The 27644-nt window shown below is 44.5% G+C and overlaps 1 protein-coding gene and 1 long non-coding RNA gene across 20 annotated transcripts in view; one reads left to right on the top strand and one right to left on the bottom strand.

Annotated features, from left to right (window-relative positions):
• VEPH1 (ventricular zone expressed PH domain containing 1) overlaps positions 1-27644 on the bottom strand; it is a 154004-nt gene that overhangs the window by 123759 nt on the left and 2601 nt on the right. For 6 of the 19 annotated variants that reach the window (XR_014547960.1, XM_083613214.1, XM_083613198.1 and 3 more), the window contains exons 2-3: positions 11263-11343; positions 9175-9301 (exon numbers count right to left, since the gene is read on the bottom strand). The gene's annotated coding sequence lies outside the window, so the exon portion shown is untranslated. Of the gene's footprint in view, positions 1-1087; positions 1196-7321; positions 7515-9174; positions 9302-11262; positions 11344-12419; positions 12439-12626; positions 12965-22034; positions 22112-27644 lie in introns of those variants that run through there. The other 13 variants (XR_014547961.1, XM_083613213.1, XM_083613202.1 and 10 more) reach the window with 9 other exon arrangements.
• On the top strand, positions 149-13474 carry LOC310762507. Its single transcript, XR_014548040.1, has 3 exons — positions 149-177; positions 313-541; positions 13181-13474. It is a non-coding gene; the product is annotated as an uncharacterized lncRNA (long non-coding RNA).

Here is a 27644-nt window from a genome sequence, read left to right as displayed (position 1 = left end):
AGAGAGAGTTCAATTGGTTTGTCATTTCCTCGAAACCAGGGAATCTTGGGAACTGTAGTTCTGTGCAGATTTTAACAAGAGAATTATCAGTGCCCTCAGTTCTCAGGACTGGAGTAGCCATAGCAACAGAGCTCTTCTGAAGCCAATATAACAAGGCTGGCCTACCCATGACTCAAGGTGCGGCAACCACCTCAGGCGGCAGTATCAACGACAGGGGGGCACACATTTTTGAAAAAATCCTAATGTGTAATATGGTCCCAGTATTACAATTCCTGAATTCATTTCAGCCTCTCGTTTCTTTATACATTCCAGGAATAAACACAAGATGGAAGTGAAATGAAGCGTCAGCAACCGCTGTCAAAATCGGTGTTTCTCATCTTAACCCACCATCATCTTGTCCGAGGATAGGGAACCAGCAGCTCTCCAGATGTTGCTCAACTCCCACCAACCCCAGCCAGCATGGCCAATGTTCAGGGATGATGGGAATTATAATCCAACAACATCTGGAGGGTCACAGATTTCCCAGCCCAATAGGAGGCTGGTGAGTGGAATCCACAGCTTTTGATTATCATATACAGTGAGGCGCAGCCCTTACCACAAGATAGTGTTTCTTTAAAAACATGGAAAGCTGTCTTAGTTGACCATTGATCCATCCAGCCTGGTACTGTCTGCTCTGACTGACAATGGTTTTCTTGGGTCTTGGGCAGTGGCCTTTCTTCATCTTTTCAACTAGAGATGCCCAGGAATGAATCTGGGACCTTTGCATGTGCTCTACTGCTAAGCTCTAGTTCTTCCCCGAAGATGTTTTTTTTTGGGGGGGGGGATTCATCCCAGATGTATTTTGCAATGTGTTTATTAGGTATATATGACACAATATAAGTATGGTGCCTGCCTCTGGGGCCTATATAAGCCTTGTATCATTTACCTCTTATCACTAGAGCCTGAATAGAACTAGATTAAGTGATTTATAGCACAAAGCAAACTTGCCGGCTTACATTTTTTGCCCCTTCGCTTTAAGGAAACAGGAACAATTCTAAGAAAAATGCATTTGGCTCAAGCAGTCATTTAAGGAAGTTATAAATGAGACTTGCCCTTTTAGGTGAAACATGTTTCAGTCAAAGGTTTTTTCCTCAAGCTTTGTTTTTTCCTCCTAATATTTTCTTCCAGAAAAATAAAACCTTCTTCCTCGTGCTAACTGAACAAGAGAATAATTGTTACATGTTTTGAAGGCAACTTCTACATATTTGAAATTTATCACTTGCCCTCTCTGCTCTCCTTAATTTTCTTCATGTTAAGCAGCAAACATTCACTTCCTTGAACCTTTCATTTGATGTCTTGCTTCTCAACCTTCTCCAAAAAAGACCTTACTGTTCAGGTACTTACATATGGGAGAAGAGAGTATTCTTGATAAACTGATCCCAAGTTCTTTAGGGCTTTAAAGATTAAAACCAGTACTTTAAATTGGGCCCACAAATGGATGGGGAGTGTTATGTACTGAGTTGAATAGGATCCAAACTGCAGCAGTCTGATTGGTCCTAGAACAATAGGATTCAGAATGCAGCAGTCAGATTGGTCCTAGAACAATGCAGCAATATGATTGGTTGGCAGGAACCACCCAATCATGCTCCAGATAGAAGTGAATCCACAACCTGATTGGCTTACAGTAGAATTCCGGAATTAGCCAATCATGTGCAGCCCATTGTGTAAATAATGTATATAAAGCAGATACCTTGAGGGGACTTTCATTCATTCCTCCTCACCACTATGAGCTGAATAAAGAGCATGAAATCACCTTGCGACTCTGAGTCTATTTCACTGGCGACGAAGGTGGGATCCCGCTGAGCTGACTGCCACACACAGCACCGCAGCACCGCCACCTGCCGCACCGCTGCCTCGCACCGTGTATCCAGGCTTCAGCTCCGGGACACAAGGAACTCAGAATGGCAACCGACAGCAGCTTCTCGCCGTTCAACCCAGCATCTGGAGACTGGGAAGCGTATGCCTCCCGTTTCACCTTCCTCCTAGAAGCCAAAGGGGTCACCGATGAAGAAGACGCCAAGAAGAGGGCGATATTCTTCAGCGTCTGCGGAGAGGAGACGTTTGAAATCGCCCGGGCTCTCCTTGCACCCGAAGACGTTGCTACTGTTCCATACAAAACAATAATGGAACAGCTGAAGGGGCACTTTTCGCCACAGCCCTCTGTGGTGGCTCGTCGAAATGCCTTCTATGCAAAGCGGCAAGCCCCTGGGGAAACCATAACTGGGTTTGTGACCTCTCTCCGCCAAGCTGCCCGGTTCTGCAACTTCTCAGAGCTGGAGAACATGCTTCGTGACCGCCTCGTCGGTGGCCTGAAGGATGAGAAGCTGCAACGATGCCTCTACGCTAAGAAGGAGCTAACGTTCCAGGTCGCTCTGGAGGAGGCCCTGGCAACGGAAGCTGCCGAGAGGTCGACGCAAGAGGCACGGCCGAGCCAGCCGTCCCAACCGAGGGTCCACCACGAAGACCTCACCGACGACTCAGGATCCAACAGGGAGGAGGTGCACCGAGTACAGCAGCGCACTCAAGCAGCCCACATACCACAGCTGCCTCGACGAGAAGCAGGGAACTGCGCAAGCTGTGGAGACAGTCACGAGAGGAGGACCTGCCGTTTCCGCAACGCAGAGTGCAGGCAGTGCAGAAAATTGGGACACATCGCCCGGGTGTGTCGAGCTCGGCCCACCCGACGCCAGGCATCAGATGACCAATCCAAGAGCCCCAGGTCCCGGGGCCCAACACACCAAGGCAACTCGACGGAGCTCACGGACTTCCAGGTATACCAGTTGCCCCACCCCAACGTAGAGAAAATTTATGTAGAGGTACAGATAGAGGGGGCCCCATGCCGCATGGAGCTTGACACGGGTTCAACTCTATCCATAATCTCGGCAAGGACCTTAAGGAAACTGTGTCCTACTGGGGGTCCCAAACTCAGGCCGGCCCCATTCACCCTCCGGGACTTCCAGAAACGTAAGGTCCCCACAATGGGGGTGGGGACCTTCAGGGTGCAATACCGAGGGCGGACGCGGCAACTGGACTTGCTTGTGGTCAAGGGCCCCTACATTAGCTTACTGGGATTGGCATGGTTTGGACCACTGGGGCTAGCCGTCACCGGGGTGAACCACACGAGCTTACAAGTGGACGTGGACGCCATATGCAAGGAATTTCCGGGGGTTTTTGATGGGAAATTGGGACAGTATACGGGCCCCCCCATTGCTCTACAGCTTGACCCCGCAGTACGACCAGTCAGGCTCAAGGCCCGCCGGGTCCCGTTCGCCCTGAAACCCCGTATAGACGAGGAATTGGACCGACTCGTGGAGCAAGGCGTGCTGGAGCCGGTGCCTAATGCCCCCTGGGAAACCCCAATCGTCACACCCGTCAAGCCGAATGGTTCAGTCCGCATCTGCGCAGACTACAAATGTACCATAAACAAGGCCCTCACGGCCCATGCATACCCAGTGCCAGTGGTCAGCCATGTCCTTGCCACCCTGGCTGGGTCGAAAATTTTTGGCAAGCTGGACTTGGCCCAAGCATATCAACAACTGCCGGTAGATGAGGCCACAGCAGAGGCACAGACGATTGTGACGCACAGAGGAGCGTTCAGGGTAAAGCGGCTGCAATTCGGTGTCAGCGTGGCACCAGGCATATTCCAGAATCTAATGGACTCTCTCCTTAAAGGGATTCCTGGCGTCACCCCCTTCTTCGATGATGTGTTGATTGCCGGGCCCACACCAGAGGAGTTTGAGGACCGCCTCCGCACCGTTCTGCACCGTTTCCAGACGGCGGGTCTCAAGGTGAAGCGGGAAAAATGTCTACTAGGAGTGCCTCAGGTGGACTTTCTGGGATTTATGGTGGACGCAGAAGGGGTCCACCCGACTGGGGACAAGGTACGGGCCATTTGTGATGCCCCAGCGCCCAAGAACAAGACTGAACTTCAGGCCTTCTTGGGACTATTGAACTTTTACCATTCCTTCCTTCCCCACAAGGCGGCGGTAGCGGAGCCCCTACACAGACTCCTGGACAAGCGGGCCCCTTGGGTGTGGGGCCAGCGCCAGGAGGCCGCATTCCAGGCAGTCAAGGACTTGCTTGTCTCAAACTCGGTCTTGGCACACTTCGACGAGAGGCTGCCGGTGGTGCTAGCATGCGACGCCTCACCCTATGGCATTGGCGCTGTCCTGGGACACCAACTCCCGGATGGAAGAGAGGTACCGGTGGCATACTTTTCCCAGACACTCAACGCAACCGAGCGGAACTACTCGCAAATCGACAAGGAGGGTCTGGCAATCGTGAAGGGAGTAAAAAAATTCCATGATTTCTTGTACGGGCGGCCCTTCACCGTGGTGACTGACCACAAGCCCTTGCTTGGCTTGTTTGCCTCCGAAAAGCAGACCCCCCAAGTGCTGTCTCCTCGTGTCCTCAGGTGGTCAATTTTCCTTGCCAGCTACCAGTATGCACTGATTCACCGCCCTGGGAAGGCGATGGGCCATGCGGACGCCCTCAGCAGGCTACCACTACCGGAAACAGGCCCCGACCCAGCACCTGCACAAGAGGTTATGAGCCTGGAGCTGCTTCCCGACCGCCCCATTCAGGCACAAGAAGTTGCACACCATTCCAAGAAAGATAGGGTCATCTCCCGCGTCCTGGACTGGGTGTGGAGGGGATGGCCCAGCAGCAGCCCCGGGCCAGAATTCGCCGGCTACACAACCCGCAAACATGAACTGTCAGCCCACAAGGGGTGCCTGTTATGGGGAAGCAGGGTCGTTGTTCCCCAGCCCCTCCGCAAAAGGGTCCTCACAGCCCTACACGAGACACACCCAGGGGTAGTAAGAATGAAGGCCCTTGCCAGGAGTTATGTGTGGTGGCCGGGGATCGACGGAGAGATAGAGGCCTGGGTCAAACACTGCCAGGCCTGCCAAGAATCCCGCCCAGATCCCCCAAGGGCCCCAGTCCAGTCCTGGGAGTCCGCCCGAGCACCATGGTCACGCCTGCATGTGGACTTCGCTGGCCCCTTTCAGGGGAAAACATTCTTCATAGTGGTGGACTCCTACACCAAATGGCTGGAAGTCGCACTGGTACCGTCCACTTCTACGTCCGCAGCCATCCGGGTACTACGCAGGCTGTTTGCAACCCACGGGCTCCCTGACACTCTCGTCTCAGACAACGGGACTGCATTTACGTCAGGAGAATTCCAAACCTTCACAGCGCAGAACGCCATCCGCCACATCCGTTCGGCGCCATTCCACCCTGCCACCAATGGCCAAGCAGAACGCATGGTGCGGACCACCAAGGACACCCTTCGCCGCATGACGCAAGGGGATTGGGAGTACCGCCTTGCCACATTCCTCCTAGCACAACACAGCACCCCCAGCTCAACGACTGGCCGGAGCCCCGCTGAACTACTAATGGGTCGGCGCCTTGCAATCAGATTGGACCGCCTTCACCCCGATAGAGCTCAGGATGAGGTAGTGGTGGGGGAAGGCAGGAACCCCCGGACCTTCGAGGCCCAGGACCCAGTGTACGCAAAGAATTTTGGGGCAGGCCCAGCATGGGTACCCGCCACAGTCACCAGGGTCACTGGTCCCGTGTCGTACGAGGTGCTAACGGATGGGGGGCAATGCTGGCGCCGCCACTGCGACCAGATACGGCGACGATTCCCGGGAGAAAACCAGGAGGAGGAAAGGTCAGAGGAGTCCCAAGGGAACAGAGGGGCAGTGAGGCCCATAGAGCAGGAGGGGCCAGCAGGAGAGGCAGAATCAGTAAATACAGAGAGGACCCGCGAAGCCAAAAGGACACCGGAACCAGAACCACGACTGAGCGAGCCGGTTGCACCAGACCAGACAGGCCCATCACAGCCAGCATCCTTGGAACATGAGCCAGAACCTGAACCCCGGACCAGGGAACACCCCAGGCCGCAACGCACACGTAGGCCACCGGCGTACCTCGAGGACTATGAATGCGACCTCCCGGGCAGGACTGGAACTTAGAGGGGAGGGGTGTTATGTACTGAGTTGAATAGGATCCAAACTGCAGCAGTCTGATTGGTCCTAGAACAATAGGATTCAGAATGCAGCAGTCAGATTGGTCCTAGAACAATGCAGCAATATGATTGGTTGGCAGGAACCACCCAATCATGCTCCAGATAGAAGTGAATCCACAACCTGATTGGCTTACAGTAGAATTCCGGAATTAGCCAATCATGTGCAGCCCATTGTGTAAATAATGTATATAAAGCAGATACCTTGAGGGGACTTTCATTCATTCCTCCTCACCACTATGAGCTGAATAAAGAGCATGAAATCACCTTGCGACTCTGAGTCTATTTCAGGGAGCAAGGGCAGCTGACAGGGACAGACATAAATGGTCAAAGGGACCAGTCCCACTTAATAACCTTGCAGTATTAGTCTGAGCTAACTGTTCCAGACCATCTTTAAAGGCAACCCCATCCACATTAGTCTAAACAGGAGGTTACCAGAGCATGGGCTAATTTTGGTCCAGGCTCTCTCCTTCCAGCTTAGATCACAGCTGGTATATGAGCTGAGGCAAACTGTGCGGAGATTTCAACAACACACATTTAAAACTAGCTTTTACATTCTGATAGTTTATGTCCATGCCTTTAAAAGTAACATAGCAGCAATATGTTTGCAGGGAATGTTTTGGCCAGGGATGGTGGGGCTACCTAAATTGACTTTAGGGAAAGTAGCTTCCAGACAGTGGGATGAAACCCAACACAATAATGTCTCACCTGATGGCCTGTTTGCTCTGATGCTGAAAACAGATGTGTCAATCTACATTCTACACAATTTATTAATCACAACTTCTCTAACCTAACCTTAAATATGAAACACAACCCAGACCTGACTTGGTTCAACTTAAACGCCATGTTTGCATTGATTTTAATGAAATGATGCAGGCATTCTGGCTAGCAAGGTCCATGCTTAAAGCCAGTTTAAAATCAGTAAAACTAGACTGGTTTCAATCCAAAACCTTCATCAGACATGTGGCAAATTGTAACTTTTGAGTACCAAGTGTTCATTTTCTCATTCTGGATAATATTAAAGTCCTGTCAGGGAAAAAGACAGGGTATAAATAAATAACTATATAATAATAAATTTCCTCTTTGGCCATAACATGTTTGCCATCCTTTGCATCCTTCCAGAGCAACATAAGTTGTTTTATTTTTATTGTTGTAGAATTCATAGAATCTCCCAGGCAACTTTTCAACAACATTCAAAAATATATTTCCAGTGAAAGGAAAGGATTAACAATATCTTGAAAGAGAGCATCTTACTTCCACAAAGCATGTATGGTCTACTGCAGTTCCCATGGGATCAGACACATACATTGAGACACTTCCTACAAAACAGCCATTGTTTCTGACATGTCTCTCAGTTTCCTTCTGTCACGACGGGCTCCTGCCCTTCATTTTGACTAACCAGGCCATAGACGGCATGTAAACTCACGTAAGCAAATAAAGATGCCAGCTGCAACCAAAGTATTCAGGGAAGTGATTCAGTCCAAGTTGTTCTGCATATGTTTTATACTTTGCACTTGTAAATTCAGCTCTTTATACTGCTTATTGTTAATGAAGCTGTCCCAAGAATTAGTGTTCATCTATATGGTTCTCTATACAGTGGTACCACAGGTTACATACGCTTCAGGTTACATACGCTTCAGGTTACACACTCCGCTAGCCCAGAAATAGTGCTTCAGGTTAAGAACTTTGCTTCAGGATAAGAACAGAAATCGGGCTCCGGCGGCACGGTGACAGTAGGAGGCCCCATTAGCTAAAGTGGTGCTTCAGGTTAAGAACAGTTTCAGGTTAAGAACAGACCTCCAGAACGAATTAAGTACTTAACCCGAGTACCACTGTACACACACTGTCATTTTCAGCTACAAATTTCACATTACTAACTTAAAAGATTCCTTACCATATTGAAAGGGTGAGATTTATTACAGAGGGAAAGTTATTATAAAGATGGTTTTCTTATAGTAGAGTCTAATTTGGGGGTATATACATGTCTTTCATCATCGTTAGAGCTTATGTTCCTGTAGATGGGCAAAACCCAAAGATCCACAGTGGTAGAGTATGTGTTTTGCAAGCCTCAGGTTCCAGGTTCAGTCCCTGGCATCTCCAGGTAGAGCAACCAGGAATGTCCCATCTGAACCCCCGGAGAGCAGCTGCCAGTCATTGCAGACAAGCTGAGCTAGATCAGGCTTTCTCAACCTTGGGTACCCAGAAGTTGTTGGACTACAAATCCCATCATCCGCGACCACTGCTCCTGCTAGCTAGGGATGATGGGAGTTGTAGTCCAACAAATCTGGGGACCCAAGGTTAAGAAAGGCTGGGCTAGATACACCAGAAGTCTGATTTATTATATTATATTCTAGACCCATTTAGGGCCGCCTCTGCTGCAGCGCTGGTAGGAAAAGAAAAGTTGGAAATCTACAATATGCAAGAGTTTCTTTAAATCTCAGCGTACATTTTAGCATACTTCTGGTGTGGCCAACTTGAAAGGCTGCCTTCTCCCATATGAACCTGTCCAAACATTGCAGTCATTCAGAATGCCGTGCTTCGAATCCTGTTATGTTCAGAGGCTCATCTGGCTGCTGGAGTGCAAGACAGGATCTTGTCGTTTGTCGTGCCCACAACTCCCAGGCAGCCAGATGGACCCCTTTCTTCATGGTTTTTTTAAATGAATTTACAAAAACAAAAACAAAACCACACACACACCTTTGCTTCACCAGATCTCTGCTAGTCTGGGGTTTTATTCCTCTCCTGTGAAATCTTTTGATAGCTTTAATTTTAGGGGATTTAAAAAATTGGTGACTGTATTTTTTATCTTATTTTTGTTTTTAATGATGTTTTAAACTTTTTGATGATTAAAAGATGCCCTGAAGATCAATCTGGGCAGAAAACTGATGTAAAAATATTTAAATACAATAAGATTTTTTTAAAAAGGTTTTCCAAAATACTGGTGTCCAGCATCAGGGATGGGCAGAACAAGTGGAACCCAACAGGTCTGAGGCACAGCGTAGAAAAATATAGACTTTACCTCCTCTCCAGACACCAGTATGGGTGACATGATAAAATACAGTTTTACTGGTTGGGCCACTAACATATTTCCTGCTTGGTAGGCCTACCTGTATCCAAATTACCCAGCGTCAGTTTCTGGTGATGCCTCATAGGTAGATAGTTTGACTTCAGAGGAATGGAAGGACTGACCTAGTCCAGCGAAAGCCTACAGTTCTACATTCCAGTTTTTGAACCCTAATCAATTATAGAAAGAAAAAACAAATCAATCAGATGTAGATGCTTAAGGAGCAATCCTAAATATGGAAGCCAGTATAAATTATGACGCTTTAAATTAAGATGGCATAAAGTATGCTAGATCCAAACTCTGTTCAGGGGCAGGGCTACTACTGGCTGAGCTGGCCAAAATCTCAGCAGAGACTGTAAAATAGTTTGTCACAGCCCCCTTTTTAATGGATTAATTTATGCCACATCATGTGACAATGCTGGAGAAACTTAGGATCCAGCCTAAAACTTCCTCCTGTCCCACTCCACAACATCCCCAGAATGCCCGCTTTTCAGCACTTACCGTATTTTTTGCTCTATAGGACGCACTTTTCCCCCTCCAAAAATTGAGGGGAAATGTGTGTGTGTCCTATGGAGCGAATGCAGGCTCCTTGGCTTCAGCGATAGCAACGCTAAGCCTCCGAAGGGCAGAGGGAGTGCTCCCTCCATGCTCCAAAGGCTTCGCGTTGCTTTCGCTGAAGCCTGGAGAGCGAGAGGCGTCGGTGCGCACCGACCCCTCTCGTTCTCCAGGCTTCAGGGATAGCCACGCATAGCCCCTCCGGCAGGGAGAGGCTGCATGTGGCTATGGCTTCTTTAGCCCCGCGCAGCCTCTCCCGGCAGGGAGAGGTTGCGTGGGGCTAAAGAGGAAGCCAAAATAGCCAGCGGGATGGATCCCGCTGGCTGCCTTGGCTTGTGACATAGCCGCGCGCAACCCCTCCGGCAGGGAGAGGCTGCAGGGGACTATGGCTTCTTTAGCCTTGCACAGCCTCTCCCGGTAGGGAGAGGTTGCGTGGAGCTAAAGAGGAAGCCAAAACTGCCTTGGCTTGTGACATAGCCGCGCGCAACCCCTCCAGCAGGGAGAGGTTGCGTGCAGCCTGTACACTGCTCTTAGGGGCTGGGGGGAAATAAGATTTTTTTTCTTGATTCCCCCCCCCCTAAAAACTAGGTGCGCCCTATGGTCCGGTGCGCCCCATGGAGCGAAAAATACGGTATATCAGTTTAAGAACCACCAGGCTATGTTCAGCCAGCTGTGTCCCAGCTGAGCGAGGCTAAGAAGTAGATATGCTCAGCTGGAGACCTGCTAGACCCTAACCTGGGGGATATAGCTTTAGGATTGACTTCAGTCTGTATAATACTTAGCATGAGGATGTAGTCTTCCTTCCTTGACAAAAGGAGGTCATAAAATCCACTCCACTTTGTTAAATTAAAATACAGTGGTACCTCAGGTTAAGTACTTAATTCGTTCCAGAGGTCCGTTCTTAACCTGAAACTGTTCTTAACCTGAAGCACCACTTTAACTAATGGGGCTTCCTGCTGCCGCCGCGCCGCCACAGCACGATTTCTGTTCTTATCCTGAAGCAAAGTTCTTAACCTGAAGCACTATTTCTGGCTTAGTGGAGTGTGTAACCTCAAGCGTATGTAACCCGAGGTACCACTGTAAACCTACATTTTAAAGGCTATGAATATATTATATATTTTTATTTGTGAGGTGATTCTTCAGCCAGAATCAGAAGCAAACCCTGCACCCTTTTAACCATTAGATTAGAAACATGACCTACACCTGGGATCAGGTACAGGCAATATGTCCTTCCGAATTTAGTAGACCAACATAAATGCCCATAATCAGGTTATTATAGGACAACAGTTCTTTGAAGACTATTGCCTGAAATACTGAAACAAATGTAGCTAACATTTGCTACAGTATTTGAGCCGTTCATGTATCCTTCTGAGCTGTTTAGTGACAACTGAGCAGCAATAATACATTTGCAGAAGATGAAGGAATAGCACAATGTTATTTTATAATCTTCTACTTTGCAATACTTCTGCACTGAATATTAAATCCCAAATTAATGTTTCTATAAAGAGTTGAAGGTTAAGAGGTGCAGGGTTGACAAAACGTAAGTAGATAAGGATATAACCCTAGAAACACTTACCTGGGAGTAAGCCCCACTGAATTTAAGGGGCTTAATTCATGCTGGATTGCGCTGTTAGTATGAAGTATTGTATTCACTGACCTGGAAGTGTGGATGGGGAGAAATTTAATTCAGTTCACATTTAAAGGTGAACCAACCTAATTCATACATTGCTAAACAAATTTGTAAACCGAAATACAGCCATCCTTTGAAATTCACACTTCTCCAAATTTTGCAGTGTAGTTCTCCAGGCAAGTAATATGTACCAAGATACATATACTAGGGTAAAGTGTGCATAAAAATAATATATTAGTGAAAAATAATATACAAAAATGCATTATGCTGGGGGGAAATTCATATGCAAAAAAACATTATATTGGGCAAAATTGCATACAAAAATGCATATCTTAGGGAAAATTTGCACTATAATTCTGCTTACTTTTCATAAGAACTTTTTAAAAATTGCAAACTGATATCAAAATATGGAGAAATGAACTTAAAATTGGAAAAATGAGAAACCAAAATACAATTCCACATACAATCTGGGAGTAAGCCCCTTTGAACACAGTGAAACTTACCTCTGAGTAAGCATGTGTAACATGTTGCTGTTAGTTATGATTTATTTTCATAATATTTAGTGTATTAGTACTTAGGTGAGCCAAAACAGTTCTAGACACATTACAAACTTTTAGCAAAACTTGATTTTGGTTTAAACTGGAGACAGACAGAATGAAGCATCCCAGAGAAGCCTAAACTCAGAAAAAGCTTGATTCAAAATATCACAGTCAGTTGACTGGGACCCTCAGAATCCATTGTGAGTGCAACTACATAGCGTTTCCTCAATGCTCTTGGGGTCTGCCTCAGTGACTGGCAACTAGACATCTATTAAAGAAACTCTGCAATGAAACAATGATATTTTTGTTCTCTTAAACTGAACTTGCCCCCAAATTAAGGCTGCCACAATACAGCATTTTGTAAACGAAGGCGGCGAGAGAGAAAATGCGTTGTCCCAGAGAACTGAAGTGAAATTAAGAAAGGTGAAAAGAATCAATCTATATGTACACAGTGAAACATCACGGTCTAACAGAGCCTGCCTCCTCTTCCAGTAGCATCTGAACCCAATTCACACCAGATCCAGCCCACATATTAAAGAGCAACATCAATGCCAGTTCACACACAAACATCTGTAGCAATAGCCATGTCATTTCCCAATCCGCCACAACTTCTAAGGTTGCGTTTTATGCTCCCTCAGAAATCAACTTTGGTGTTTTGACATGCAGAAATCTGAGGCTCTGTCCCCCCCCAACCCCACACACAATTCATTATTCATCAGTGAAAAAACTAATAGGAATGCATATTGGTTTAAGTTAATAGTTATTCATTACCTCGCAGAAAGAGGGGCAAACAACCCCTCTGCAAAGCATTAATATTTGAAGAGAAAACAGTCAAGCCTTTGGAGAAATTCTGATAAAATCCATTACAACTGTCAGAGTCCCCCTGCCAACCCCCTGCCTCTGGTATGTGAAGCTGCTGGCTGAATGTTCTGCCTTGTCAAACCAACCGTACAGTCTATTCAGTTACCCTGGAGTTGTCATGTGGAATCAAGCAAACAAATATCTTCCCTCTGTTTCTCTCCCCAAACTCCGCCACTCCAAAACCAGATTAATTGGTTACAAAACTTAAGTGGCCGGAGTGAAAAAGGCAACAGGAGTAGATTTGCGCCTTTGAATCATTACGGTTCTAATAGTACAGGGTTGGGGTTCTTTGTTTTGTTTTTCTCCCTGAAAGAGGAGATGAGTGCTTCTCTATTCAGTTAATGAATAAACTGCTCAACGTAGCAAAGAGCATTTTTTAGAAGTTAATATAAGTCGTAGGGCCTCTTATCAGGGAAAGAAAAGTTAGGAGACTGAACTTTCTCTCTCTCTTTTTTTTTTTTTAGGAATACAAGAGGCTAAAGAAGGATTGTGAAGAGCCTTTCAAAAACAGTACCTGGCATTGCACCAAACCCCCAATTTAAAACTTAAAGTGTTATATGGATTTATGCAAACGCTGGATCCCTGGATATGACAGACTGTGTTGGCATGACCTATATAGCCCTAATGGGACTGGCTTCTGAGGGCAGCCAGCTTGAGCAACTGTCAGATGCATTTATGGGAAGGGCAATAGCTTAAGCAGTACAGCATTTCTCTTACAAGCAGGTCCCAGGTTCAGTCAATGGCATCTCCAAGTGCGGACAATGGTTGACGTATTATAAGGCAGCATCATTTTTTTTCATTTGGCAAAAGATCCAGTGGCCATGAAATTAAAAGACGCCTGCTTCTTGGGAGAAAAGCAATGACAAACCTAGACAGCATCTTAAAAAGCAGAGACATCACCTTGCCAACAAAGGTCCGTATAGTTAAAGCTATGGTTTTCCCAGTAGTGATGTACGGAAGTGAGAGCTGGACCATAAAGAAGGCTGATCGCCGAAGAATTGATGCTTTTGAATTATGGTGCTGGAGGAGACTCTTGAGAGTCCCATGGACTGCAAGAAGTTCAAACATCTTCATTCTTAAGGAAATCAGCCCTGAGTGCTCACTGGAAGGACAGATCCTGAAGCTGAGACTCCGGTACTTTGGCCACCTCATGAGAAGAGAAGACTCCCTGGAAAAGACCCTGATGCTGGGAAAGATGGAGGGCACAAGGAGAAGGGGACGACAGAGGACGAGATGGTTGGACAGCGTTCTCGAAGCTACCAGCATGAGTTTGACCAAACTGCGGGAGGCAGTGGAAGACAGGAGTGCCTGGCGTGCTCTGATCCATGGAGTCATGAGGAGTCAGACATGACTAAACGACTAAACAACAACAACAACAACCAGTGGCCCTGTTCTCGTTTTGCCCAAGACACCCAAGAAACTCAAAGGCACTATGCGAAAATTCACACATGAGATCAGAAGGGGTTCCTTGGGTGTGCCTTCTCCAAAGCTCCCCCGGCGCAAATATCCTGGAGCTGAGCCCTCATTTGAGTCTCCTGATTTCCCCTGCCATGTCTGCTCATTAGCATTGGTCCTGTCCGTTTCACTTTCTGATTCCTACCAGGTGGTTTCCTACTAGGTGATTCCTAGCCAGTGTGGTTACTGTGTCAGAATAGGACCTGGGAGATCAGGGTTCAAGTCCCTGCTTGTCCATGATGCTTGGGCCAGTCATTGTCCCTCAGCCTAGTCCATCTCACAGGGTTGGTGTGGAGATTAAAGGAAGAGGGCAGGGGGAAAGCATGTGTGTCACCTTGAGCTCCTTGGAGGAAAAGGTGGGGTATAAATGCAATATAATAATAATCAATGTCGTAAGTAGCCTGTAGCCATCAAACACAATACCAACAGCAGGTGGATACAATCAAGGTGGGCAGGTATGAGAGATTTCCTTTGTTTCAAGGATGTTTTTGTTTTGGATATGAAAGAAGGGCCAGCGGGAAGAACTTTCCCTCTGAATTCAAATAGCATTGTTGGTAAAGGGAGCCATTTTCATTCTCTGCAAGGTGAAGTGGGAGGGATTATAAACCTTTCCCTCCCCACCCCTTGCAGTCCCAAGGGTGCTCCCCCTTCACATGAAAGAGTGAAGCAATGATTCTTCAACACCAGCTTCGCTGGACTGGTCATGTTGTGCGGATGCCTGATTATCATCTTCCAAAGCAACTGCTCTATTCCAAACTTAAAAACGGTAAGTATAATGCTGGTAGTCAACAAAGAGGTTCAAAGACTCTCTCAAGGCAAATCTTTAAAAATGTAGTATAAACACTGACAACTGGTAGGATTCGGTGGGAAAAACAATACACCTGGAGGGGGAAGGGTAAATCTGTGAAGGGATTACCTAGCCCGGGGGTGTAGTTGTGAGGTGCCCAAGATAAGCCGCAAAGCCAAGATAACAAAGAGAAAGAGAGCTCAAAGTCTGTTCTGGTAGAGGGTTTAGGCTCGTGGTCAGAGGAAGTAGAGCTTGAAGGGTTAGAGAGAAAACCCATAGCAGAACTTTGGAACCAGAATCTTGAAAGAAGCCTAGCCAGAAAGAACAGTACTGAGAGGCCTGCGAGGACTCCAATTGGAGAACAAAGGTGTCATGGGCTTTGAAGACTCTTGAATTCAGGACAAAAGGGAGAAACACGCTAAGAGGAAGGCACACTTGGCAAACCCTCACCGTGATCAACTCCAGCCCGGAAACCTGTGTCCCCACTGTGGAAGGACATGTGGATCCAGAATTGGTCTCTATAGTCACTTACAGACTCACTGTTAAGACATGTTCATGGAAGAAAATCTTACTTGGTTACAAGTGATCACCAAAGAAGACGCAAGTGTGTGTGTGTGTTTGTGTGTGTGTGTGTGTGTGTGTGTGTGTTAGCTGCATTCACACAATTTTGTTGTGTCATATTGAGTTTGGCCCTTAGACTGAAGTTTACAGCATGAGTCAGTCAGATATATAAGCATATGCTCAACAATCCACTTGACATCAACAGGACTTAAAAATGCTTAACTTGGCTGGACATTTCCCATTTATGCTAAATATAGAAACAGCCTCTTGGCCCCATTTTTGCACAGTGTCTCTTTTGTTCCCCTGTTCAGGAATGAGAATGCTTGCTAGCAAGCAAATTATGATAATTACTTGGTCTGCTGCATCCTTTGCCTGACTAGCTAGCAAGAAAAGGGGAACAATCTGTGTACATGAATGCAATTTTAAATTCACTCCAAATGCTGCTGAGATAGTGATATTGAGAAAGTTTTTCTTTATAACCTGGTTGGATAGGACTCATAAATTAGTTATGCTAGGAGTATTAGCTACTGTGGTTTTGGGATATGAGAAATAAAACACCCGCATATTTGTTTTAAGGTGGATTTGCAGCTGCTTATGGCTAAGGCAAATAATTAAAATAATTGATAATCTCAGAAAGGATACCACAAAATTGGAAAAGGTGCAGAAAAGAGCAAGGGAAATTATCAAACACTTGCAACTCTATTTGTTCTTCTATAGAGAGTTGCAGTGTTGAATTTACTGTCCTAGGGCTGAAATAAAGAAACTATTTTACCTAGATGTAATTATGCACTTATAGGGAGAAAAACGTTTTGGTATTCATGACACTTAATCTAAATGAGGTATGTTAACTACTTCTCAAAGAATGCATTTTAATTTTTATAATGACAATGCTGACAGTTACAATATCATTTTAAACTGAAACTTGCTTGTAAATAATTAACCATTATGGTCTATCAATTGAATATTTTAATTTTAAAAATCAGCTCTGTTGATTTCATATAAGTAGGAAATCATACTGGAAACATATAATCTTGAAAGAAAGAAAAAACACCATACATTGATGCATGCTATCAGATATAAGATTATAAGATAACACACAACAAGACCAGAACTGGGTCTCTTTGCATTAGGGCCAAACCAAACAAATAAATGAAATCACATTACAAGCGAAAATGTATACACCAGACTATAGCTAGTGCTTCCCCCCCTAAAATATGTTTAGGAGTACTCTCATTTTCCTACTCATATTGAAATATTGCCCCTCAATGAGGCCAAACTTAAGTTCACAAAATGTTTAGGGGTATGGGTACCCCTGCGTCCTCCCAGAAAAAAGCACTGATTATAGCCTAGCCAAATCTTAAAAGGGTTGCCTCAAGTTGATTTTTAGTTGAGATGTAGCCCATTAACAAAGTAGGAAATTTAGCAAAAACGCCAAAACATATAGTTTTTGAGCTATTTTTATGGGAAAACGGCACTGCTGACATGGGCTTCCATACGTCAAGATATTCCTGGACCCTGAATTCTAAAGGGCAAGTCTCTAAATCATACAGAATGTCAATTCAGCAAGATACAGGGGATTAAACAATGTTCTGAAATTGTGAGAGTCAGAGGGATGATTTCTGATAGTAAGTTTTGAAGTTCCAAGATGAGGTTCCAAGCCACCTTCTTGTACAACCACATTCCTCTATTCCTCAACTGAGTCATTTTTTTTTATTCAAAATTTACTGTTGTCCACATTATGTATAGTTGTGTGGTGGGAATCCAAACTGCACCATTTCAGACTGCAGGTGATGTGGTGGAGCATACAGGTATGTGCACCAGATGTGCCAGGTCTGCTCTCTGAACAGGTCTGTTCAGGGATCGTGAAAAGGGGTGAGTATGCATTAGACACATAGCTGTCAACTTACAGATTTGAAAATAAGGGACCAGCAGCCTCGAAAATAAGCGATCAGCAGCCAAAATAAGGTATTTTAGTCAACCAGCTCCTTTCCTTTCCCCCATAACAGTCAATCGAAGGAGCCTCCAAAACAAATCCAAAAGCCCCCCCCACAAGATCGCCGCCCACCATTGTACTCAACCAGCTCCTTTCCTTTCCCCCCACCATGTGCCCCCGCTCCAGACAGACCTTTTCCCCGGCAAGGGTGAGTGGGCCGTCGATGACGTATCCATCCGATTCCAAGCACAGGTATGTTCAACTACTGACCCCCTCCAAGCCAAAGGCAGAAAGCCCAGCCAGCAGCCAAACGAAGCCTCAAGTGGTGGTTCCCACAGCGCAACAACCCGGCAAAGGGGATGCAGCAAGGAAAACCACCGTCACCTCTCTGCTGGGAAGCGCTGAGCAAAGGCAAGTCCCCGGGCAACGTGGCCGATTTGATCGGCACAAGGCATGCAAGCTCCACTCCCCCAGTCGTTCTTAGACTCCTTATTGGGTGAGCAACGCAGCCAAGCAACACAGTTGGAGCCTCCCTCCTCCCTGGCCGGCAGAGAGGGAGGGAGAGGAGCTGCTTCCTTTGAAACCTGGGAAATTTAAGGGACATCATCAGTAAGGGACGGGAAGCGGCGCTGGGATAAGGGAGTTTCCCGCCAAATAAGGGACGACTGACAGCTATGATTAGACACCTGGCTTGCTCAGCTGCCGTGAGAAGTGGCAGTAGGGAAGAAAGCAAGCAGACAGAGATACTGGCAGAAGAAAAACACCTGGATGGATCCTGACTGGATCTGCAGTGTCTGCCTGTTTCTGTATCTGGAAGTGGCGGTGGCCATGGGTGACTGTCTCTGTCTCATGACCCTGTCTCTCCCTTCTTCTTCCACCACCCACCAAGCTCACCACCTTTTGTGGAGACTCTCTAGGACAGGAAGATAAAGAAACCTTCCTCTGCTTTGGTCAATCTCAGTCAGCTCATTTTCTGGTTAAAGATAAAGATCATGAAAATTGACTATCTCTTTGCATATGCCTGATTATCACTGCAGCAACAAATGGTATTTTGTATCTCGTTTTTTAAGTTTCTTAGTTTAGTTGTTAGTTTAAAAAGTTTTAATTTATTTAGTTTGTTTGATGAATTAAAAATAGTGTCATTTAGTATTGAGCATGAATGTTTGCAAAATAAAAAATAAAAATCCCCTGGATGCACACCCTAATGAAATGTGTTGTGCATGCCTATGGTAGAACGTCTCTTTTCCATGCAGAAGGTCCCAGGTTCAAACCCTGACATTTACAAGTAGGACTGAGAAAAGCTTCTGTCTGAAACTCTGGAGAGCTACTGCCAATCAACAGTGAGCTAAATAGACCAATGGTCTGACTCCGTATAAGGCAGCTTCCTATGTTCCCTGCTCATAGTAAATTAACACGAATAATCTCTGACATGTTAACAATTTCTTCCGTGGGAAAACATTTTTTTAAAGGTATATATTGGTTGATTATGTTAGCCGCTGCCTTTGCACAAAGAGGTTCGAAATGGACTGTAACACACCTATGTACAATAACCATAAGTAAAACAGAAAAGCACAATTCAAAACTATAATTTTAAAATATAATTCCCCACCTGCAATTTGAAGTGGTACTATCCAGAATTCTACCACCTGATTCCATGCAAAGTGTAGATCAATTCTCAGTAAGCCAGGGGTGCACAGATCAGCAAAGGAATGGTAAAACTGAGCAAGTATCACGGTTGGTATTTCTCATCCCCATCATACAAACACGGCAACTGTTGTTAATGGATAGGCTGAAAATTTAACTAGTCATCCATCTTCTAGTTGGAAGATCAAGTTACATATTTTAATTTTCAACCTGCATGGATTGCTAATTGAGCTGCATATTTTATTGGCCTGGAGAACTGCATTTCATGTCACTATTGTTACCAATCCAGGGAGCTTTGCTAATTGAGTTGCATACTTGATGAACTCTGGAGCACTCTGTGCTAATTGAAGAGCATTACTGAGCTGCTGAGCTCCTAGGTGATGCTTTGAACTCACCGAAGTATGAGGCATGGTTGGACGTGCCATTCGAGATGCATACTCCACTACTGGAGTACCTGACCAGTTCAGCTGGCAAAATGTTGCATACTTTTCTTAATATATTTTAAAAGCTTCAGGAGTTGCACTGAAGACCACCTGCCTTGAACAAATACGTCCCAAGTATGACTAAGGTAAGCAGTACAGTTTAATTCAACTTTAAGAGGAAGGTACTTCTGCTGTATGACTGATTATTTCTTATTCAGATACTGCACTTTGAATGCCAAAAAAAGGTCTCCAAACTATTTGGGAGAGAGGCTCAGCATAGAACACCGATTCTGCATGCAAGAGGTCCCAGGCATTAAAAGTTATGGGAAAGATTCTAGAAAACATTTGCCTGTTAGACAACACTGGGCTAGATGAGCAAATAGACTGAGCCATAAATCTGATATGTGGCAGCTTCTTACATATTATTACGAAAAAGGGGATATGGGATTGAAACAAGGGCAAACAATACTTTTCTTCATCTGTCTGTCATCTTGTATATAAAGATCTTGGCCCACCACGTGGGAATCAGAAGTCAGAGGAATTGTCATGATCCACTTGTAATAACAGAGCTGATTTATAAAATTAAGGATTTGATACTACTTCAGAATTTAATTTTGATTTATTTTTTCAGTGCTGGACCTTTTCAGATTGACTGTTGAAATTTGCCTTAGAAGAACCCCCATGTAACAATGTAGGACCAACAACAAAAATAATAGTGTTAAGGATGCAATGATTTTTGCAAGCCTCCTAAATTCAAGAATATCTGTAATTTCTAATAATGAAATAGTTCAAATATGGAGAAAATGTGCATTAAATATCATGGGAGGATTAAAAGTCCATAAAAACACATTTTAGTTGTAATCATTGTTTTAGGCAGTAGGAATGTCAAGGTTTCTTTATGTTGCTGCCACTGCAAAAATCAGAGTCAGGTCACAAGGCTATGAACTATGATACCTATGATTTATGATTCACCAAATGTTTAGCTAACAGCATTGTGACTTAACTGAGAGGCCTTTTATGGAGTTTTTACACCTTTCCTCACTCCAGTTCTCCCTGTACTCTGACCACTGGAAAACCAGTTTAGCATGAGAACACCTTACTCAAGGCTTACTGTTTTAGTACACTGAAACACACCATAGATCATGAATTGCCACCACTTGCTGATTTTTGATGTTGTTAACTGAGACATTTTAGATACAGTGGTACCTTAGGTTACATACGCTTCAGGTTACATACGCTTCAGGTTACACACTCCGCTAACCCAGAAATAGTGCTTCAAGTTAAGAACTTTGCTTCAGGATAAGAACAGAAATCGGGCTCCGGCAGCGAGACAGCAGCAGGAGGCCCCATTAGCTAAAGTGGTGCTTCAGGTTAAGAACAGACCTCCGGAACGAATTAAATACTTAACCTGAGGTACCACTGTATGCTGATCAGAAATCTAGGTTGCATTCACAAAGTTCCAGCTCTCCAGTCCCTATCAAAATTAATCAAATACGATAATATTTTACAAGTATCTTAATCACATGATCAGGTAGTAAGGTGGGGAAACACTGAGCTTTTACTTAAAATTACAGTGAGGCAGTGGAACAAGCAGCAAATGACTGGCTACTGGAAATGGCAGAAGATCTCTGGATCCTGGCCATACTGGTTATTACAGTCCTCCCATGCTATCTTTATCCTGTGTCTCATTACTCTGCTATTCAATAAAAAAACCCAAGTTAGTTCAATATTATCTCCCAAGAAAGAGACCATTATTTTAAAATGATACACAACTTCTAGTAAGCACTTGAACAGAAAAAAGTCTCACTAAACTTCTACAATATATTGTGGAGGATCAATTTTTTCTCTCATAAGGTTAAAAAATTTAAACCAATAATCTCTATTATATAAGTCAACACATAGTCCTTTGCGTTCACAATATAACTTGGTAGCGCTGTCCCCAAGGTTTGAATTTATCAAGTGCCCAAGCATACACATTGCATAAAAATTGAGAAGCAGAAAATTGAGCACTGGCCTTTCAGCCCAGCTCAGTAGTAAAAACGATTGAATTTTGCTGTCAAGTACATTAGGGAGAGAGATCGCAAAATGGAGATAAATCAGATTAACACTTTAAAAGATAAATGGTACTCTAGCCAAGTTTAATCTTACTTTTGAAATGTGCAAACTCATCACAAACCTTTATTGTAGATCAAAAACATGGTGCAGTGCACTAGAAGTCACTATAGGACACGTAATCACCCTCTCATTGTGTTCAGGGCTTCCCCTGGCAAATATGGATACGATTAGTTCGCTACATCACAGGAATGATGCACTGGTGGAGGAAGAGGAGTGCGGGGGGAGCACACCGCCCCAGCAGCGCATTCCCGGTTGAGTGCCATTGCGGCTGACCCCCAACCCGCCATGCCCCCAGGACGTGCACCCGCCCCTGCCTGCTCTCCGCCCCCAGGTGCCAGAGCATGAAGCTCCACCACTGGAATGATGTTCCAAAATCCAGGTCAACCAGTAGCCACAAATACCTTTTCTTCCCCCCGGTCCTTATATTGTTGCCTTCCAAGCTCTGCTTGTGGGCTTCTTGGTGACATCTGGTTAGCATCTGTAGGAAAGAGTATTGGATGAAATGGACTGTTGGTTTGATTTGGCAGTGTCCTTCTTAGAGTCACTTGATAAGAAAAGAATTACGGTGCATTAAAAAATAGCCTTAATTAAAAATAGAAGGACTTTGAGAATCTTTTTTTTTTATAATACAAGAGAAAGCCGTGCCCTAATGTTAAGAAGAGAAAACTTTATTGGTTGAATATGTTGGTTCAAGACCTAGACCTTCCATTGCCTACCCTGGTGTCATGCATAAAGTGCTCTGTTTGGGTGGAAGCAGACTGCCACTGACTACCGGGGTTTGAATTAGGAGCTTCATGGTCTGAAGTTAGACTTGTCTTGGTGGACTACCTGGGACAGTACATGCACAGGTCTCAAAACCAGCTTCAGGCACAGAGGGGATTAGTGATATGGAATACCGCCACCCCACAGTTGGGAGCAAGAATTGACCAAGTTTGCTGTAGATGCTGGGAGTTTGGCCCTTAGCCTTGCTTACCCAACAGACCAGAGCAGTAACTTCTGCCTGCTGTACTACAACAGTTGACCACTGATACCCTGGAGAAGACACCTATAAGGTTTAGATTTTGACACAACTACTTAGGGCCCACACTAATAAAGAAAACAGAACTACAGAATAGCTGAGATGATGGTAACTATAATATGAAAAACAGGGCTTGAACAACAGGCTTGGGGGAACTATCAGTTTAGCTATCAGCATACACAGAATTGCAGCAGTATTCACATTTTGTCTGTTTAAAAAATACATCAAAGTTGCAAGAAGCTCATAATTTCAGAATTATGTATTATTCATTTTGCTATTGCATTGCAGGTGAACCAAATCATCTCCATAAATACGTAATGTTGTATCCCACTTTTCATATTTATTAAACGTAACTCACATTACAAAAAATAACATGACTTCATTCAAATAGAATGAATGAAAATAGCTGCCGTGTAGAACACTGGTTTAGATGGAGTTCAGGATGAACCTTGGCCAGTTGATGAGTTTCTGAATATGCTGAATTTGGAGCTGTCATTCCACATTACTCTGCACCCATTCCATGTCAGCTTCTATGCAGTTCCCCTAAAAACTCATTATAATTAAAGGCAGTCTGGGTCTAATAGGTAAAGGGTAAAGGGACCCCTGACCATTAGGTCCAGTCGTGACAGACTCTGGGGTTGCGGTGCTCATCTCGCTTTACTGGCCGAGGGAGCCGGCGTACAGCTTCCGGGTCATGTGACCAGCATGACTAAGCTGCTTCTAGTGAACCAGAGCAGCGCACGGAAACGCCGTTTACCTTCCCACCAGAGTGGTACCTATTTATCTATTTGCACTTTGACGTGCTTTTGAACTGCTAGGTTGGCAGGAGCAGGGACCGAGCAACGGGAGCTCACTCTGTCGCGGGGATTCGAACCTCCAACCTTCTGATCGGCAAGTCCTAGGCTCAGTGGTTTAACCCACAGCACCACGGTAAGAACCTAGATTGGTCTCTATTTTTGAATAGCTTTGTTGAGCTCACTTCTGGACCTGGGTCAGGTCCTTAAGGATGGCTTTGGGTCCATCGTGCAGATGTTGTTTGGAGGACTGCTCATGTTTTCCATCTGCCTCGTGACGCCATTGACTGTGCCTCCTCTCCATGCCCACTAACAATTAAGGGCCTTTTCTGATTCCCTTTCCTTTCCCCATCCCTTCCCTTCAGTTTAAAATCCATTTACTATATCCATTTACTCTATAGATTTACCAACTGCAGATGCTCAAGAAAACTGGAAGCCATTTCCAGTAGCGGCACTGACTCACTGCTCATGTACTTTAAAAAATGTGTTAGTATCCAGATTTCCAGTGAATGAATGGGGAAAAAGACCCCAATGATTTTCACTTATGAGAAAGCCTATTTCATTCACAACTCTAGCTCCTTGAGTAACTATGCGAGTAGCAAGTAGTAGGGCATGTGCTTTCCAGACAACACAGATGAGGTTTGAACAAGTAATCAGGAAATTTAACAGTGCCAAGCAAATCTGCTTCACTGCCAAAGACAACAGTAGGCAATTGACTGGGCAGTAATTAAACCAGAACAAAACACGTCCCCCAAGCTTTTGATAATTCATTTCAAAAATGCCATGCTAATCTTTCAGACCATAAGCTTACAGAATTCCTTAGTATCATGGACACTATGTGAAGTGCCTTGTTTAACTATCGTGCTACCATATTTGAATTTGATCAACTGTGTCTGCCTGGTAGTCAGCTTCTGTTCTGACTCATCACAGAATCATGGGAACTGTAGTTTACTCCCACCAGTGCTACAATTCCCAGCGCCCTTAACAAAGTACTGTACAGTTCCCAATATTCTTCGGTGTGTGTGCTTTAAATGTATGGTGTAAAGGCAGGCTTGCTCAGTCTGCTGTCCAGGTGATCATTAGTGATGGGCAATGCTAGGACCCCTGCTCTCTCCTCTTATACCTCTTATCTTTAGATCAGACAACCCTTCTCTTATTAAACATGGGGGGGGGGAGAGAGAAGAGAAGCAAAATTGTATGGGTGGATCCCCTAAACAAACTGTGGGAACTACTGCAGTAAGGAAGATAATTTAAGCAACTTTTTACTTTGGGTTTACTGGGAGCAATAGCAACTCCTGATTCCAAATGTGTTCAAAGATGTTACAAAAGGATTCTTAACTTGTAGCATCCTAATAAAATCTCAATAAATGCTAATTTATTTTTATTTATGAGGGGACTTAGCATTAGTAAAAGAGTTTGGCTGGATACATAGATAAAAGCCATCTGTTTGTTCATAGGACAGAAGCACCCCAACAATTGGAGAGAGATGAATAAATTATTCCAGTAGACACTTTGCATTTTCCTTTATACTTTGGATCTCAAATGTTTGACTGCTTCTTCTAGAGACTGAGGTGGTTCAGTATTTAACCACTGCTAGAGCTCCATAGTAGGTAGGAAGGCAAAGTTGAGGATTATATTGATGTAGTAAGTAGAAATAATGTTATTGGTTTTGATAGAATGTCCTTCCACACAATGGATTTCAGGCTGGAGTGTTAAATTGCCAAGCAGTTTTCAGAGGTGAGCTTAGTATCCATTGCCTTACAGTGGTTGCTAGTGAGCTATTCCATTTTCAGTTGTGTTTTGCATTCTAACAGAATAGGACAGACAACAGAGTTCTTGTAATTCTCCTCTCTCTATAAAACAGGGTTGTTTTTTTCGCAGTTTTTTCATACAGCACATTCATGATTTCTGGACTTGCTGTGACATAATGTGGAAGTAACCAATGGTATAAGGGGATTCAGAGATTGCTGCTTTAAGCTAACAACAACAGGCAGTGTGGGGTAACTACCTCACCACCTCAGTATTCCTGATCTCCTCTCTCCCTTCCATACCTCTTGCCCAGGGGAGCTGCCTCCTCATGTCTAGACTAACTATGCCCCCCTAAAGCTGTAATCCTGCACCCACTTACCTAAGGGTAAAGGTAAAGGGACCCCTGACCGTTAGGTCCAGTCACGGACGACTCTGGGGCTGCAGCACTCATCTCGCTTTACTGGCCGAGGGAGCTGGCGCACAGCTTCCGGGTCATGTGGCCAGCATGACTAAGCCGCTTCTGGCGAACCAGAGCAGCGCACGGAAACGCCGTTTACCTTCCTGCCTGAGCGGTACCTATTTATCTACTTGCACTTAAGTGCCACCAAATTCAATGTAACTTACTTCTCAGGAGGCATACATACACTTGTGCTGCAAGATACCATTTAGGGGCAGTCACCACCTTCCCCCAATCCATGTTATATAGTCCCCATGTGATTCTTACTCGTAATACAACTGTGGCCAGCTCACTGGTTTTAGAAACTGAAAATTAAGTGGCCCACGAAGTAAGTTTCTGTTCATGAAAGCTTCTTCTCAGTAATGTCTTCTGAAACTTTGCAGCTGGTTAAGGACCTGATTCAGAAACATACTCTTCAGAAAATCCACCCACCTAGCAAACCATTTAATACATTCTTTCAGTGCATTTACCATTCCCAAACAGGCATGCCCGCTACCCACAATCACAGCTCCGTTCAGCCATGAATGCTATAGTACTTGTAGGGTGACTCACATCAGATCATATACTGTGATACGTGGTTTCAGAAACCAGGCTTTGGGGAAACAGACATTGAGCATTCTGATTGAACTAAGGAGACAGTGTCATCTTGCTCAGCTAGTTAAGTCTATACACTTACCTGGGGATTAGTATACCGTAATTGAACTCAGTGGGATTTATTTCTGACTGTGCTGTATAAAAGCTTTAGCAAACCAGGTCTATCTGAACCAGCAACCTATTACAGAGTACAATTCCACATGCTTCAATGAAACAATTGTCAACAGTAGATCAAAATGGCAAAATTCTCTATCTGCTGTCAGTCGTTCACAACTTTCAACATTTTAAAGTTTAAAATTGGGCATCATTTCAGATTTGGGATAGTGGTAGAAGTTTTTAGTAAGAGGTGCAAGATTAAGCAAGGTCCAAATTGCGACTCTTGGAACTGCAGGATATGGGTATGTACTTATTGCATGCATCCCCTTCTTCATGAGGGTCTTTTAGTTTTGACAAGGCTATTCTGGAGCCATTGCATCTTAAACTTGTCGCTGTTACGGCACAGCAGCTTTTTAACAATAAAAATTTGTAGCTACTCCAACATTGCTCTAGCTTTTATAATAACTCATAGTGAAGACAGCTTAGTGAGAAAACTGCAGGTGCGGCAATTAGTGGTGTATGGTAAATGTAATTTATCACATGATGTTATTCATCACACTGACGGCATCAAGGCTACTAAGTACAGTATACAGTACTGTACTGACCAAACAGATATCCAGCAGAGGGCAGTAGTATGTAAGTGCAAAGCTATTTATTAGATGGTGCCTTGCTTCATTCATAATAACTAATATATAGTACTACTGTTGCATTGAATTTCTTTAATAAGAACTGAAGGCAGCTTTGCACATGTATTTAACATGCTGATGTTAATTTTAAAAGATGTGCAATGCTTGCAGATGTATAGACAACTGGATGTTCAATCAAAGCCATTCTTAAAAGAAGATGCTAATGAATATTTTGGATTGTGATACAGACTGTTATAAAGTGTTTGAGGAACTATAAAACTCAATGCATGGTGAAACAGAAAAGCCTTTGCTAACCTCAGAGAACATTGGTTTCCTCACTCACTGAGATTACTACTAGAACTAGTGCCATCAAAAATAGTTAGGAGAACTCCTCTGAGGCCAATCCACAGAAAGTATCCTTTTCTCAAGCTAGCCGGTAAGTGATATGTGGCTTTATGGCTAAACCTGCCAAGTGGCTTTTTCAGATCAACTTTTCAGATATAAGTTTGCAGGGCTACAAGGCAATCTTCTTTTCAGTGCAGCTATATAGCTGGTGAAATAAGCAGCAGGAAAGTAAGCAACAACTCAAGATCTATAAGGTTTCAGTCCTAAACACAGGGTAAGTCCGAGTGAAGTAAGTCAGACTGAATTTGCAGACATGCAGTTCTAAATAAACA

The sequence above is a fragment of the Podarcis filfolensis genome (genome assembly GCF_964270895.1).
Source record: "Podarcis filfolensis genome assembly, chromosome: 5".
In the NCBI taxonomy this organism is placed as follows: Eukaryota; Metazoa; Chordata; class Lepidosauria; order Squamata; family Lacertidae; genus Podarcis; species Podarcis filfolensis.
Note: the sequence above shows the minus strand (reverse complement) of the source record. Positions and strands in the feature narration are given on the sequence as shown.